Genomic DNA, 16,827 nt, shown 5'->3' with positions numbered 1-16,827 from the left:
AGGAAGAGAGTTCACAGCAGAAGGACTGACATTTGCAAAGGCCGTGAAACTTAGAGGAAGTTTTAGGAAACTCAGAGAATATGTCAGTAACAGAGGTCTGTTTATATTTATTTTATGTAGCTATAATATTAATATTTTATTAAAATTTTAAATCAGCATAAATATTTTTCAGTTATATACTATTCCTTATTCTATCTTACATGTATTTTCTTTTTTATTTTTTTTCTTGAAAGAGAGTGAGAGCAGCAGTAGGGCAGAGGCAGAGAGAGGGAGAGAATCTTAAACAGGCTCTATGCCCAACGCTGAGTCCAACACATACTCAATCTCATGAACCATGAACCATGAGATCATGACCTGAACCAAAATCAGGAGTCAGATACTTAACCGACTGAGGCTCCCAGGTGCCCCTTTTATTTATTTATTTGTTTTATTTGTTTGATTAGATTTCTGAAAGACTTTTCATTAATCCTATTTCTAAACAGAGGTGTGACCATGTAAATCATTTACAATATTCCAAAAACTTCTCAAACCCAAGATTCCAAAGGATGTTGCTAGCAGTTTATGGATTTAATTTATATCAACTGCTATAGCATACATTCTTATTTTTCTCATTGTTGTCTTATGTGGATCTATGCAAACCTCAGACCTTCCTTTGTCATGTTTTAATTCACTTTTTATAGCAGAAACATGAAGATAAGATACCTCTCAGTTGTGCAGGTATTGAGCCAGAAGACAGGCTCTGGCAAGAGACTGTCACAAATGTCCCAACTGTCTTTGATGCAGTTGATTTCATGCTTGGCTGGCAAACAAGATTCTCTTAACTGTTTTCTGGATTCCACACAAAGGGTATCAATCCTTGTATTGTTGAATCAATGTCTTTGTGGTTGAAAGAGGGTCTGGGACTTCCTATTCCACCATCTCTCTGATATAATCTCCAATTAATGGCTAGTAGTCACTCAGACTTTATATTATTTTATACACACACACACACACACACACACACACACACACACACATTAATACAGTTTGGAGAAAAATGCAGCTTGCATCTGTAGCTGTGTGCAAAAGAGGGATGGCTGGTTTAAGAGAGAGGAAGAGAGAAAATCTTGTAAAGCAATGCAGAATTCTTTTAATATCCATGCCAGCAGGTTGGAAGTCAGGCAGGTTTAAATTCCAGAGAATAGCTGCAGGGCTCACTATGACCCCATTAAGTTGGCAGAAAGTAATATTTTTATTTATGAACATAAACACATTGTGTGTTTCAAAGAATGTCATATTTTAATTTAAGACAGGGAGACTAAGAGCAAGTCCTTTGCTGATAGATAAGAACCTAGAATTTTAGTATTCCTACAAATCTTGTGTTCCTAGATCAGGAATATTTCAATAATGGTCTGAAAGTCTACAGATTAACATTTTTATTGTGTTTGTGTTAAAGAGAACTCTCAGATTTTGCCATTATTATAACCAACAGAGACTTATTTCCCAATTTTCAGCCTGAAACATAGTTTTAGAAGTTTATTTAAGCAGAAATATATGAGAACTTATGGATTAATCAGGAAATTACAAACATAAAATAAAATACGTATATATATATATATGTATATTTTAGAATAGAAACGTCCTTTCATATTCTAATATCTTCCCAGGCAATAAGACTCTAAAAGTCATGGTGTTGTTGCTTGAAAATAAAACATGATGAGATTAATTTATTTTATAGAAGAGATTGACTTTTAAGAGCAAAGATTTTAGTTGAATTTTGAGCTCCTTAGTTATATCTTTTACTTATTGTGATTTAGGAGACAAGATGGGTACAAGGGATTGAAAATTACATTTTACTTTAATCTCATCTCACTGCTTGCTACAACATTTATATTAAGATTTCTACATCTAACATGTTCTCCCCAAAGTTTAGGTAGATTTTATTGGTAAATCAGAATGTGGTCTATCAACCAACTGCGTCTATGATGAAAACCATGGGGATTATTATTTTTCATGTAATAATTTTCATCTTTCTTTGAACCAGCCATTTAAATTGTGGGTTGTAATTGGAGGGGGTTGGGGGACAGGTCAGGCTCCAAACTTTGACATCAAAAGTTCCTTAGATGAGAACCTCAGTTTCAAGAAAGATAAAAAAGTTTGTGGCTTTCAAGTGCTCCGGTCTGGGAATGCTGAATAAAACAGAGAATTCATTGGTCTGGAGTCATCTGAAAGTGGGGACAGAAGTGGTAAAACCAGCTAGGGGAGAACTGCACGGAGGTAATCTGATCTTTCTAGCCTTAGCTTGAAGGTACGTACTAATTTGGATGTGAAAAGGAGGCTGTGAGGCTGAACAAAAAACTATAGATAGATAAAGCAGAGGGACAGAGAAAACAGAGGAGCTTGGAACAAAAATTTTGGAAGCTCTAGGATTAACTAGTGTTTCTCTCAGGACAGTTTTTGAATTTCGGCAAAGAATGCAGCATAGCTTTAATTTAGCAAAATCCATAATTTAATCAAGGTTTATCACACTAAATGCCTAGCTCAAGAATATAATTTTATACACATGATTTCCATCTAATAAAATTATTGGACAGGTCAAAAACAGTGGAGTATTTTCTTGTCAAGAGTCTAAACAGACAATATAAAGGCATTCTCTAGGGTTTGAGATATTGATGGTAGCTAACAGAACTATAAGAGAAATGTAACACATTCAAATGTATAGAAGAAATTAGAGAAAAATACAAGAAAAATTGAAGAAAGTCACTAGAAATTGGAGCCAACAAAAAATGTAAATTCTAGGTATTATAATTACAATATCTAAAATTGGACCCCATTGAAACAGTTTAAAACCACATTAGACACAGGAGAAGCTATGTGACTGCAGTGGAGGACAGGTCAGCAGCACTGTGATGTGGGGATAAAGAGTGCCACATACTGAGAAGAGAGGGAGGGTCAGAGGGAGATGCGTCAGAGAGTGGAAAATGCAAACATTATTGGGTATTGGAATTAGAGCCACATAAGAGAAAAAGTCTGAAAATTGTGAAAACAATATTTGAAGCAATAATGACCAAGAATTTTTTAAATGGGTACAATATAAGCAGATTCAAGAAGCATAGTGCATGCCTAGCCGAGTAAGTACAAAAAATACTATGCCTAGACACACCACAGTGAGAGTGTTGAATACTGAGGAACAAATAATAAAAGCAGTAATGGTGAAAAGATAAATTTTCTTCGGAGGATAATCAAAAACACAAATTATTGTATTTGATTATAATATGTCAACGATGCATGCTGTAATCTCTAGAATAATTTCTAAAGAAAAAGCTGTTGTATAACCTACAATTTAATAGAAAGATAAAAATGGAAAAATAGCAAATTACATTGTTATATAATATAAGTAATAATAAAAAGTTATACAGAAAAGAGAGCATAAAGTAAAAGAGACAGAGTTAACTGTGAGATGATATTCAAATTATAAGTGCATATATGTGTATATACATAATAGAAAGCATAATTAAATTAAATACTACAAGTAATAGAATGAGAATGTCAGGTTGGGTTCAGAAAGCAAAATATGGAAGAGGAGATACATTTCAAGTATAAGGACACAGGAAACTTAAAAGTAAATGGAAGGACAAAGATAACATGGCAGTATAAACAAAAAAGAAAAACAAAAGCAAACACTGTGGACCTGTATGGACTCACAGGGTACATGAGGAGGTCAGCCCTCCATGTGATGTTTTCCAGGAAACCATAGGCAATTACAAAGGCTTTACCTGGCCTCCGCAGGAAGCCTGCCCTCCCCACACCAAATCTGGTGCGTAGGGAGTGCATCTCAGTCTCTGAAGTGAGTTGTAATCAAGACTCAGGTCCCCCTAGTGGGCCATGCTCTAAGAGATAACTACAGTCTTATGCCAAATGTCTTCATTTGAGGGATTTTCTTTATGTGGAGCCTTTGGCTGGAGCTTGCCTCAGGTGACTCTGCTGAGACATTTTTATTGGAGAGGGGGTGGACTTGAAGACACTTCTCTACTCTAGCTCAGAATTTTTCTCTCCTAGACCTTCCTCCTTCCCGCAGTTCACAGTTTATCAAACTGCAGAAGCCTTCCTTTCAGGGTTTCCTCTAAAGTGAGATAATCCCTACCTGTGTCATTCAGCGAGGAAGAGAATGGAAAGGACAGGAGATCAGTGCTTCCTCTGGTGGAGCCTCTTGTTTGTATATACTATCAAAGTAAGTGATTAAAAGCTTGGTGGTTACTTTCATGTTGGTTTGTTGTTTTAATGGGACACTAATATCTGGTAGCTGAGCTCTCTTGAATCTCACTAAGCTTCTGACGGCATACATTAAAAGGATACCTCTAGGAGGAATCCTAAAGATACTGAAGGAATGTCATAATGATAAAAGAACCAATTCTCTATGAAGAAATCACTGTTCTATATCTTTAAGCATATAATCTATGTAAAGCAAAAATTGATAGAACTTAAAAGACAGTGGTTGCCACCCACCTACTTTTCTTAATAGCTAATAGAACAGACAAAACTTCTGTAAGGATATAGTGCATTTGAAGAACATGATTAACTAGCTTTACCTAACTTCCACAAATGGAACACACTACAAATCAATTTTGAAAGTGATTTGGCACTAATAACTAAAGCTCAGTGCATATACTGGCTGTAGTTTTTAGGGCCAAATCACCCAACACCTCACTATTCCACTCCTAAGAAAATACTAGGTAGAATATGTAACTTGTTTTGCCAAAGACATGAACTAGAATGTTCATTAATAAACAAAAACCTGGAAATTGACCAATGCTCATCAAAAAAACTACAGATAAATGATTGTAGTATATGTTTACTTAGTCAATTATGACCCAGTAAAGAAAATAAATTAACTGCAGGCAGTCAGTAATTTGGATAACTTACAAATATGACATTGAGTGAAAGAAGTCATATACTGAAGCTCATATACTGTATTTTTTCATCGATATAACAAAACCTGGAAGAACTAGTCTCTGCTATGAGAAGTCTGGATAACAATTGTCCTTTAGTGGGAGACACAAAAGGGAACATCATGTGGGCCTCTGATCTTCTTGATCTGTGTACAGGGGACAAATGAGGGAAAAAATTGAACTCTTATACTTTAATGAAAAATTTAAAAATAGTAATGTTAGAGTTTAGGATTTAGACGACTTTAAGGGCACCTGAGTGGCTCAGTCAGTTAAGTGTCCAACTTTGGCTCAGGTCATGACCTCACAGTTTGTGAGCTTGAGCCCCACATTGGGCTCTGTGCTGACAGCTCAGAGCCTGGAATCTGATTCAGATTCTTTGTCTCCCTCTCTCTTTGCTCCTCCCCAACTCATTCGCCTCATTCTCTCTCTCTTTCTCTCCCTCTCTCTCTCTCTCACTCTTTCTGAAAAATAATTGAACATTAGAACAGTTTTTAAAGAATTTAAAAATAAAAAAGTTAGAAATAATACAGAAGAAAAGATATTGTATTGCCCTTGTTATCTATGTGAAGTCCATAGAATGGGACTTTAATCTTTCAATGAGAGCAGAGTATGCACTGTATACAGACACTACAAATTGTATTTCTACTGCCACAGATGAGCCGCTCTTGACAATAAAAGCTGCTGATATAATCACTGCTATTGCTGCATCCAGAAAATTAATGCATTTGCCACTGGTATACCCAATCCTCTCCTCCCTACCAACTTCAATGAGAAATAAATTACTCAACACGTTCTTAGTTCTTTATGTCCCTGGGTTCTGATTCAAAGTGCTAGTGGATGATTCATAACCCCACATGGCATCTTTAAAGGAATCTTGGACACTAAGTTCAGAGCTTCTGGGTAGAAAGATTTGCTCTGCTTCATGAAGAGGAAACTTGTCCAGAAATTGAAACTGGGGCCAGAGAGAGTATTAAATGGTGAGTTTCACATCTTAATGTATTTGTGCCAGATTGTTCTATTTCATTTTGGTTACACTGAGACTGTATTTCTCAGAATTTCCTTCTGCATGTATTCCTAGTTTAGAGCTTACTAAAAGTAAGGTTGAGGTAGATTTAGGGAGTAGAGAGAAGCAGCAACAACTATGGCTTATTGCTTAGAGGTGGTGAGAGACAGAGCCTCAGACCACAAAGAAGTACTAACTATGAAGAGCCAACATGTTACTATAGTCTTTCACCCTGGCTTCTGTAGCAATCAATTATTCTACTTGGACATTCCTAGCTATCAGATTTACCAGAAAAATCAGGGAAAGCTAGTTCAGTTGTACCAGGGTGGACAAATATATTGTCAAAATAAGCTATTGCTATATGTCCATTGATTAAGAACTTGCTCATTTTTTTCTTAAATATTTTATATTTAGTGAATTTTTAAAAGATTTATAAAGAATTTTTAGAGCAGTGAAAATACTCTATATGATACTATAATGGTAAATGCATATTATTATACATTGTCGAAACCAGTAGATTATATAGCACCGAGTGAACCCTAATATAAAATATGGACTATGAGTGATAATGATTGTTAATGTAGTTTCATCAATCATAACAAATGTATGTGGGATGTTGATAATGCCTTAAAAAATAATTTTTGATAATTTTAGAAAACAATCTTCCAGCCATAAGTAGTTTATTAAAAAAATAAGTTAGTAATTATACTACTATTTGTTAAACATAATAAGTTCTTAACTTTCTAACTATAAAATTTTTTCAAATATTTGTTAAACTCAAAAAGAATGAATAAATATGAGTTATAATACACACTTTGCAAAACAATTTCTAAATGAATTTCATTTGGAGAAGGGTTGTAAAATAATCATTTTCTCTGTCTAAGAAATATCAATCTCAATGATGATTGATATTTAAGATATTTAAAAATTTACAATACACAAAATATAAGAGTATATTTATCTTTGTTATATCCATTACAAAATATATTATATTATGCAATTATTTAAGCTTATTCGATAAATAAATGTATCCCTTAATTTTCTGCAATGTTCCCCTGTAGCATCTTTCTAACTTTCTGAAAATGTGGTCACAGAATATGACATTTACCTGAGGGCAATAGTTCTATTCCATTTTACAGCTACAGCTTACATGTCAGAAGGTGAATATGAGAATCATAAAGCATTTCTCATCCAAAAAAGAAAGGTCAAATTTATGATCCAATGTAAATCCTCAATCAATTGGAAATACCAAGAAATACACTCCTTACGCATGGGACATTTTTTGTAACCTAGATAGAAAAACAAGACACAGCAAAAGATCAAAAGCATTTGCTGAGGTTATGTGTACTTTAAAATAGAACTTCTGATTTTTATATAGAGCACATATGGTCGATAACATTTTTAAATTTTTGGAATCAGTTTATTACTTAATTTTCTTTATTATTTTTATTGTGCATGTTGTAATTAATTATTTTCAAGGTTTCAAATTAATGAAATACTAAACCACTTAGTTTTATTACCTCTTTAAATTCTACTTGGATGTGTAATATATCAGAATAGTATTGAGGTTTTTCTCTAAATATTATGAACTTGATGTAGACATTGTTTTGCATATCAAAATAGTTTTACTTTGATAACAAAAGCAGTTATTCAGTATCTAACAAAGACAATGCATTATAAGGCATTATGAACATTACAAATTAAATCACACCAATATTAGGTCAATGGTAAACCATATTTTTATCTTAATTGATGACAAGAATATCTACAATTGCTATCCAATGTGTTTTACACATGCATTAAAAAAACATCTTTGGCTATTTATAACAATACCTTGGCTCATTATGGCCTCCCAATTCATTATTTTCCTTTGATTTAGAATCAAGTACATGCTTTTTAAAGGGAGAAAGGATTGACAAATGGGTGTTTGTTTTTTTTCCTTGAGGGAAACAAAGGAGGTTTCATAAAGATAGTGCTTATGTGAAAGCACTATCTATTAAGAAGATTGTATGTTGTTTTGTAAACGCATCAAGTATTTAAAAAAATACCCCACTTCTGTATCGTTGGAAAGAAAACAAACTAAACTTTGATAGCCAATATTTTCTAGAGGAGTTTGTGCTGTTGTGCACATTGTAGGGGACGGGGAAGACTTAAAATTGACAAGTTTTTGGGATTGAGGTACAAACAGCAAACAAAATGCAGTCCCTATGGCTTCAAAACCTTGCACAGTCTCTGAAATGCCAGAAGCACTATTTATTTCTTCCCTTTTTGCCTTATTGCACACTGTCCCCAGATGATGCTGTGTGTGGTATAAATTAGACAGACAGTTTATTGAATCTGCTTTTAGTCCATCTTCTATAACACACAAGGCATCACTTTCAAGGTGTCACTTCAGAGAAATAAAGGCAGACTAGAGCAATATTTTAAGTCTGACTGGGTAAAATATGGTTTGGAGAACTACAAGTGCAACATTATTGGGATAGCTCAGCAAGATACATAGCACATTGAATGCAATTTGAAGTGTGATTATCAAGTCAAGTTCTCGCATTTGCATAAAATCAGATGGAATAGATACATATCACTCTTGAAAAAATTGGGAGTTCAGCCTAAACGTCTTCCATTCAGTTTATGTTTTGCACTTATTACCATCACTATTTCTAAATCATAACATCTGTGGATCTCTGGGATTTTTGTGCTGCATCATGGAGCTTAAGAGACACAAATAATGGTGAGTTTGGAATACCTTACTCGTCTTTACTTGATGATTATTAAAAGGCAGACTACATATACTCTACATTTGTAAGAAGATGCCCTTTAGAGGGAATGGGGCTGAAAAACTTGCATATCCAGTTAAGGCAGGTAATATTTGCCTAAAGCGTCAATTGTAGGAAGAGTGAATAAATGTATGTCTAAATTCATATAAAAGTACTGGGAGTTATATAGCAGTGGATCTAGTGTTTAAGATACACTGACAAATGAAAGAAAAGAAAAGCTGCTTTTAATAAATTTTACTGTTGTGAGAATATGCAGGTCTTTGTAGCTGCACTTAGATTTCCTTTCAGAGAACCTGAGATAAAGATAAATAACATGAAATGGGGAGAAGGGAGATCAGTATGACTGCAGTTTAACATGTCCTTCTTTTTGTCTGCCTTGATCATAACCTATGAGGCTTCTATCCATAACTAAAGTGTCTACATGGGAGTTGTGAGGCCCAGTGCCATATATCCAGCAACCCCGGAGGGGTCTTGCATACCCGTGCATCTGGTAATAGGCAGATAGACCTTGGTACGAGCTGCACAGCATGCTTCATCTCATCCCAGCCTTGGTCATGGAAGACCTGGACAGTGCTAACTTGGGAAAAAACCCATGGATGAGAGTTTGCAGAGCTCCAACCCTCAGAAGGAGAAATTACAGCACACTGTTGGAGAAAACAAACAAAAACCACTTTGGATGCATTGGAGATGGTAAGAGGAACTTTGCCAGTGGGCACCATCTACAAGGTGACATTCTGTAGAGCAGAATTAGCTGGTGGTAACCTTGTTTTTATTTCTCTTTTTTCTTCATTACTAAAGTAAAAGGGGATTCAAAGGGAAGGATGATGGCTATGTTTTCTCTTAGAAGAGAGTACTCAGCACACTGGAACTCTGTGTATGGTTGTGTAGATGATGTGCAAATCATCTACAAATTTAGAAGTCCTGCTGTTATTATATTAGAAACAAACCTATCTTCTCCTTTGTGCAGATAAAGATAGGGTGGGAGGTTGTGGATGTTCCTCAGAAAAATATAAGTAACAGCAAGTTGGGTTCATTTTTGGGAACAAGTAATTTCCTACACTGTGCCATTGACAAGTCACTTGGAAAGGTTGTTACTGTCAGACCCCATTTGGCCCTGCTAGACTTGGGGTCTGTCTGGCATTTATGATTCGCAGATATCTTTCAACTTCTGTATCCCTGGTCAGCACTTCTGATACCCCACAAACTCTACCATCAGGGGAATTGACAGTTCTGTTTTGGAGCAGCAGTATAGAACTTGGCAGCTCAGTGTGTCCCTGGAAGTACCGCCCCTTACCCCATCCCGTGGCCCATTGTTTGTCTTCAAGACCTAGATATGGGCCAAACCATGGATCCTGGCTGCCAAGACTCACTCACACGCACCTACCCTCAGACATCCAAGATTTCCCAGCCTGTGTGAATAGCATCCCTCCCTGACCACCAGCAGTCCGGCTTCCTGCACTCCTAATGTGAAATGGGAAAGGTCTTTGGAGCCAGATCCCTTAGGGCCCTCTGCTGTGAAGGTACACAGGGCCTCTGTGGCTCAGGTCTCCTGGGTGTCTCTTCTCAGAAGACTCCTTGGCTTAGCATGATGATGAAGCCAAGGAGTTCTAAGGAGATCTGGCTTCAGGGGAATAGGCTTCTATCTTCACTTTTTTCCTACTTCCAACCTATTACTATATGTGTTGCATCTAAATCAATGATTCCTCCAAGAATCCTCTTAGAAAGGTGGGTTTTTCAATGACTCATCATCATTTCAAATTCAAACAATAACTCATGGATTTGATATATTCAATTTGGAACTATTTTGACTAAATCTTTAATTTCTGATTCTCTAATCCATCAAAACCCAAAGTGAGAATATTATCAGTAAATTTTTTACTTGTGTCTCCATCTGCCTCAATCACTAATTTCTGGTTCCCTTACTGATCCTTTTTTGTATAGTCCAATATATGGTATTTGTAACTTCTACTGGTTGAAGAAACTTCAATTGGTAACCATCCTGTGGACATTTCTTTTAATGCATCAGTCTAGTCAGACCATGCTTTCTCCCCAAATGTGATAGTACTATAATTTGGTAAATTGAAAAGTTGAATTATCATTCTTCTGTTTTCCACAACAATCTCTGCTCTTCTCATCCTGTCGTTTTTCTGATTATTATTTTCCACTCTTAGTCAACAATTCTTTCTCAGTGTGGCCATGATGATTATATTTACTTCATATTACAAAAATATATATCAACCATATTTCTTAGGACATTTTGCATTTAGTTTATTCCTTTTTGAAACCACTATTTCCAAAGTGTATTTCTCTATCAGACTTCAATTTAGGCTCATGGTCATTTTCAGTTTTATAAGATCTCTCTATATTTTTCATAAGGAGCTACTGCCATGAATACTGATTCTCAAGTTCAGATACCATTGCTTCCTCATTCAGACATGCAGAAACGTCATAGATGTTCATCATGTCTTCTAGCAGGCAAGAAAGCCAGGAGATAATGTCATGAATGGTGAATAGTCTTCTTAGGGTTTGTCTTTCGAACCAACCCCAACACCACTTTATAGTTCTCTTCTATTGGTGTTGTGTTTCTGTGAGGCTCTTTCTATCCAAAGTAGGAGACGAAGCACAAGGATCAGGGATACACTGTACTGTCTAAACTCTGTTGCTCTCCTCTTTCCATGCTCTTTAAAAGACTCTCTGTCACTTCCTCAAAGGATTAATATACATAATATATTTATCTGATAGTTCTCCTTTTGATCTATGGTTGCACTTCAAAATTTGGCAAGGATATTACTTCTTCATCAAGAGTCCATTTGAAAAATCAGCAATTAAATTAGTAACCATGGACCCCAAATTATGTAGTAGGACAAGATCTAGGGTCTGTGATTTTTGGAAACACAACCAGACCTTATGGTAATTCTTTCCCCCTCATGCCAGCACTTTGCTTTCCTGTAGAAACACCATTTATAAGTTTCTTGGAATTTATCTCATATAACTTAAGGTTACCTTACTGTGTTATTTTCTCTTCACTTCTTTGGCTCCTTTTTGCCTTCCTTCCAGGCACGAAGAATGTAATAGGATCTTTAATACTATTAACTGGATGAATAAAAGAATAAACTCCATGCTTCCAATAGGCAGCTGAAGTCTAGTTGTTTCATCATAAAGTTAGATTTTATAAATCAAGTCCATTACTTCTTCTGATTGTCTTTTTTAAAAAATGTTCTGATGATGTTACTTCAGATACATTGTCTAGCAATTACACTTTGCTTTCAGGTGATGTTGCAATAAAAAGGTCTTATTTCTGTTAACCCACCAAAAAATGAGGTTTTCACATAAAAAAGAATATTCTCTTGGGAATGGTAGGGGACAAAGTAAAACAACTGAAAGATTAAGTAAATATTGCATCCCAAACCAAACTCCTAATAACACAGCAGTGTCTTTTTTACTCCCTGAACACTGACTGCCATTGTGTTGTTTGGATACAGTCTTGTAACGTGCTGCTTTAATAAGCTGATACAGATCTTTAAGACTAAAGTAACAGAAGAAATATATGGGGTGAGTTTTCACATCAATCTGAAAGACGTATATTTTACACAATTCTATTATTCAGAAAATAAAGAAAATCATTATTTTTTTTCCAATAGGCAATTTGAGGCTTTGGGAGAGAATACTGGTATTTCACTGTCAACAATGAATGAAGAATATGGTATTTCAGATAGTCAAGTTAGTTTCAGAAAACAAAGAAAGTACATGAATGTTTTCAAAATGCTCAGTGTTTGTAATTTGTACCTCACAAAATTATTAAAATGACATTTTACTTTTAACTATATGATTTAAAAAAATAAGCCACGAACTTAAATGTCATAAGTACCTTCAAAAGTAAAATATTTAGCACAAAATAGAGCTAAGCATAAAATAATACCTATATATTTGTATTATACATAAATACACAAAAAATGTACATATATGTATGTGTACATACATATTATATGTATATTACATATGCATATAGACACATATTCAAATGCATATTGGAATTTCATAGAATTAGAGAAAAAAGTCAGCCAATTAGTTAATTAATCAATACAATAGAGGAAAAGAAAAACTTAAATACATTATTGCAGACCAATGAGGAAAGAGTATCAAAACAGAGATTCATAGAAATATAAAGGGAGAATTTTAAGGAAAATGTCAAAATATTTAAGATTAATGATAATTCAGTTCTCAAAAAGAACATTTGATGATAAATGTATTAATAATAATATAACATATAAGAATTTTAATACAGGGAAAATAATATAATAATTATTAAAAGGTCAAAATGTGTCTCCCATAAGCAAATGCTGAACTTGAATACAAACAAATGCTATCCCAACTTTAAACCCACTTTATGTCAAATTTATATAAATATGCAGAGCAAAAATAATTCCTATAATTTTGAAAATTGTATTTTAATTGTACATCTTTAATGGAGCAGTAGTTAGAATGGATATAGTCCAACGCATTTCAATTAGCAAGATCATTTGACTTAATTAGATATTTATTATCTGCTTATACTCCAAGTATAGTACCTAGACTGGAAACATGTGGATTAACCAAATTCACTTCTAGACTTTAAATTGCTCAGGTGTACTCTCCACCAACAACAGCTACATATGTTGCGCAGAGTTGGATATTTTTTGTGGATATTGAAAGAATCATAGAGACTTCATTAAAAAAATTAGAAGCTGAAGTGAATGAAGACAAATAAATAAAATGGGCTAGGTTAAGAGAAGGAATTAACATGTGTAGGTGCTGAAGACATGACATGAAGATAAGATTCTATTTAGTTGAACAACAGAAATGGCTCGGTGTGGTGTAATATTATCCACTAAATGGCAAAAAAATGAGGCGGCATAAGAGAGTCTGTCACCATGTAAAGAGAAGCTTCAAAATTATCCAAAAATTCACTGTGTGTGTGTGTTGGTTTTTAATCTCGATGTCTCAGGTGCATGGAACTGAATTACTCTTTATCTAATTCATGACATTATTTCATCATTGGCAAATGCATGGTTCACTTGCATGCATGAATGTGTGTGTATGTGTGTGTGTGTGTTTGTTTTTAAGAACATAAATATCTATAAACTGCTCTCCCTACACTAAAAATAAAATAATGAAAATAACTCATTTCCTCCTATATGATATTACCTTAATTAGTTTTCCTATCTCCCACTACCCAAAATAGTCATTCTCTTAATCTTATCTTTATCATTATCTTTGTTAAATATGTGATTGGGTCACATTCAAGGCATTTCTCTACTCAACATATAGTCTTAGATATATTACCTTTATAAAAGTAGTATCATACTTTATGCAGTCTTTTGGGATTTTTAAACAAAATATACTAATAGAATTCATCTATATTATCAAGATTAGCTGGAGGTCTTTTACTATTAACACTGTATAATATTCAATTGTTTGAATATCACATATTTTTTATCCATTTTTATATTTATGGGTATATTTTTGCCATTCTAAACAGTTCCACACTTAACACTTTTGTATCCTAGAGTATATTTGTATTGTTTTTCTTTTGTGTGTACTTATAAGTGAAACTCATGGATAATAAAGGGGGTTGATAAATGTTAAAATTATAGGATAATGTCAGATTATTTTTTAATGTACAAAATGGCCATCTACAATATATGAGAAGTTCCAACAACAACTTATCAGAGATTGTGATGAACATGCTCTTTCAAGTACATGGTGTTGACATACTTGATTTTTGCTACTTGAAAATGTGTAAAAGTGAATCTCACTCTGTTTTCAATTTACATTTATTTAATCATAAATATGATTGAAATCCCCCTTCATATCTTCACTAACCACATATATTACTTGTTCTATAATGTACCGTCTCATGTAGTTTTTATTTTTTATATTGGGCTGTTTGTCATTTTCACACTTATTTGTAGGAGTTCTTTATATTTCTTTATTGGTTGTATGTATTGCAAATGTTTTTCTCTAGTTTGAAACTTGCATTTTCAATTTCTATATAACGGCTTTTGATTTAGAGGCTTTTTCATTTTAATGCAATCTCATTTGTCAATCTTTGTCCTCCCAACCCATCTTTCACTTTTTCCAAAAAAAAAAATGGTACTTTATAAGTTTTTCACTAGAACAAAAAAAGAAGTGATAATATAGTTATCTTTGACTCTTATCTTGATGGGAATAGATATGATCACGTCATATTTAGGATGATATTACATGAAAAAGTGCCTTATTAGTCAGTAGTGAGAGTGGATATCCCTGTCTTGTTCCTGACTATAGAGAAAAGATCTCAGTTTTTCCCCGTTATGGCTGATATGAGCTGTGAGTCTTTCATATATGGCCTTTATGATGTTGAGGTATGTTACCTCTATCCCTACTTGGTTGAGTGGTTTTATAAAGAATGGATGGGGGCACCTGGGTGGCTCAGTCAGTTAAGCAGCCGACTTCGGCTCAGGTCATGATCTCATGGTTCATGGGTTTGAGCCCCGCATTGGGCTCTGTGCTGACAGCTAGCTCAGAGCCTGGAGCCTGCTTCAGATTCTGTGTCTCCCTCTCCCTCTGCCCTTCTCCCTCTCATGCTCTGTCTCTCTCTGTAACAAAAATAAATAAAACATTAAAAAATTTCTTAAAAAAAAAAAGAATGGATGTTGTACGTTGTCAAATGATTTTCCTGCATCTATCAAGAGGATCATATGGTTCTTATCATTTCTTTTATTAATGTGGTGTATCACATTGATTGATGTGTGAATATTGAGCCATTCTTGCAGGCCAAGAATAAATCTTGCTGGATCATGGCAAATGATTTGTTTAATGTAGTGTTGGCTTCAATTTGCTAGTATTTTGCTCAGAATTTTTGCATTCATGTTCATTAGGGAAATTGCCTGTAATTCTATTTTTTAGTGGGGTCTTTGGTTTTGGAATCAAGGTAATGCTGCTTATAGAATGAGTTTCAAAGTTTTTCTTCCCTTTCTAATTTTTGGAACAGTTTGAGAATAGGTATTAACTCTTCTTTAAATGTTTGATAGAATTCCCCAGTGAAGCCATCTGGCCCTAGATTTTTGTGGAGATTTTTATGGGTATATTTTTGAGTACTAGTTCAAATTCTTTGCTGATTATCATTCTGTTCAACTTTTCTATTTCTTCCTGTTTTATAAGCTGGATCAAGCATATTATTTATATCTGTATTTCACCAATATGTGTAATGCTAACTACCAGAACTTAACCTGTTTAAGTAGGTTTCCTTTTATTCTTGTGTTTGAGGTTTATTTTTTAAATTATTTTATGAAAAGTGGTGTTAAATTTTTTAAGTTCTATTTCTGAATGTATTGAGATGGCCATATATCTTTATTTTCTTTTATTCTATACTATTTATTCTATAAATATAATATATATTATTTATATATATTTATTTATATATTGTCTTTATTTTCTTTTATTCTGTATTATTTATTATATAATTATATATTATTTACATGTTTATATTATTTATATATTATATTATACATTATTCTATAATTATTGTGGATTATAATTTATTTTCAAATGTTAAATCTTTTTTTCCCATAATATTTTATCGTCAAATTGTTTTCCATACAACACCCAGTGCTCTTCCCCTTAAGTGCCCTCCACCATCACCACCACCTCTTTTCCCCCCTCCCCCTTCCCCCTCAACCCTCAGTTCTTTCTCAGCATTCAATAGTCTCTCAAGTTTTGCATCCTTCTCTCTCCCTCCTCTGCTCCCCTTGGTTCTCCATTTAGGTCTCTCTTGTTTTCCTGCTAGACCTATGAGTGCAAACATATGGTTCTGCAAGGCAAAGGAAACAATCAAGAAAACTAATAGGCAACCGACAGAATGGGAAAAGATAGTTGCAAATGACATATCAGATAAAGGGCTAGTATCGAAAATGTACAAGGAACTCACCAAACTTCACAATCACAAAACAAATAATCCAGTGAAGAAATGGGCAGAAGATATGAACAGACACTTCTCCAAAGAGGACATCCAGATGGCCTACAGACACATAAAACGATGCTCAACATCACTCATCATCAGGGAAACACAAATCAAAACCACACTGAGATACCACCTCACACC

Source organism: Suricata suricatta, chromosome 1 (assembly GCF_006229205.1).
Source record: "Suricata suricatta isolate VVHF042 chromosome 1, meerkat_22Aug2017_6uvM2_HiC, whole genome shotgun sequence".
Classification (NCBI taxonomy): Eukaryota; Metazoa; Chordata; class Mammalia; order Carnivora; family Herpestidae; genus Suricata; species Suricata suricatta.
This window is presented reverse-complemented; position numbering follows the sequence as displayed.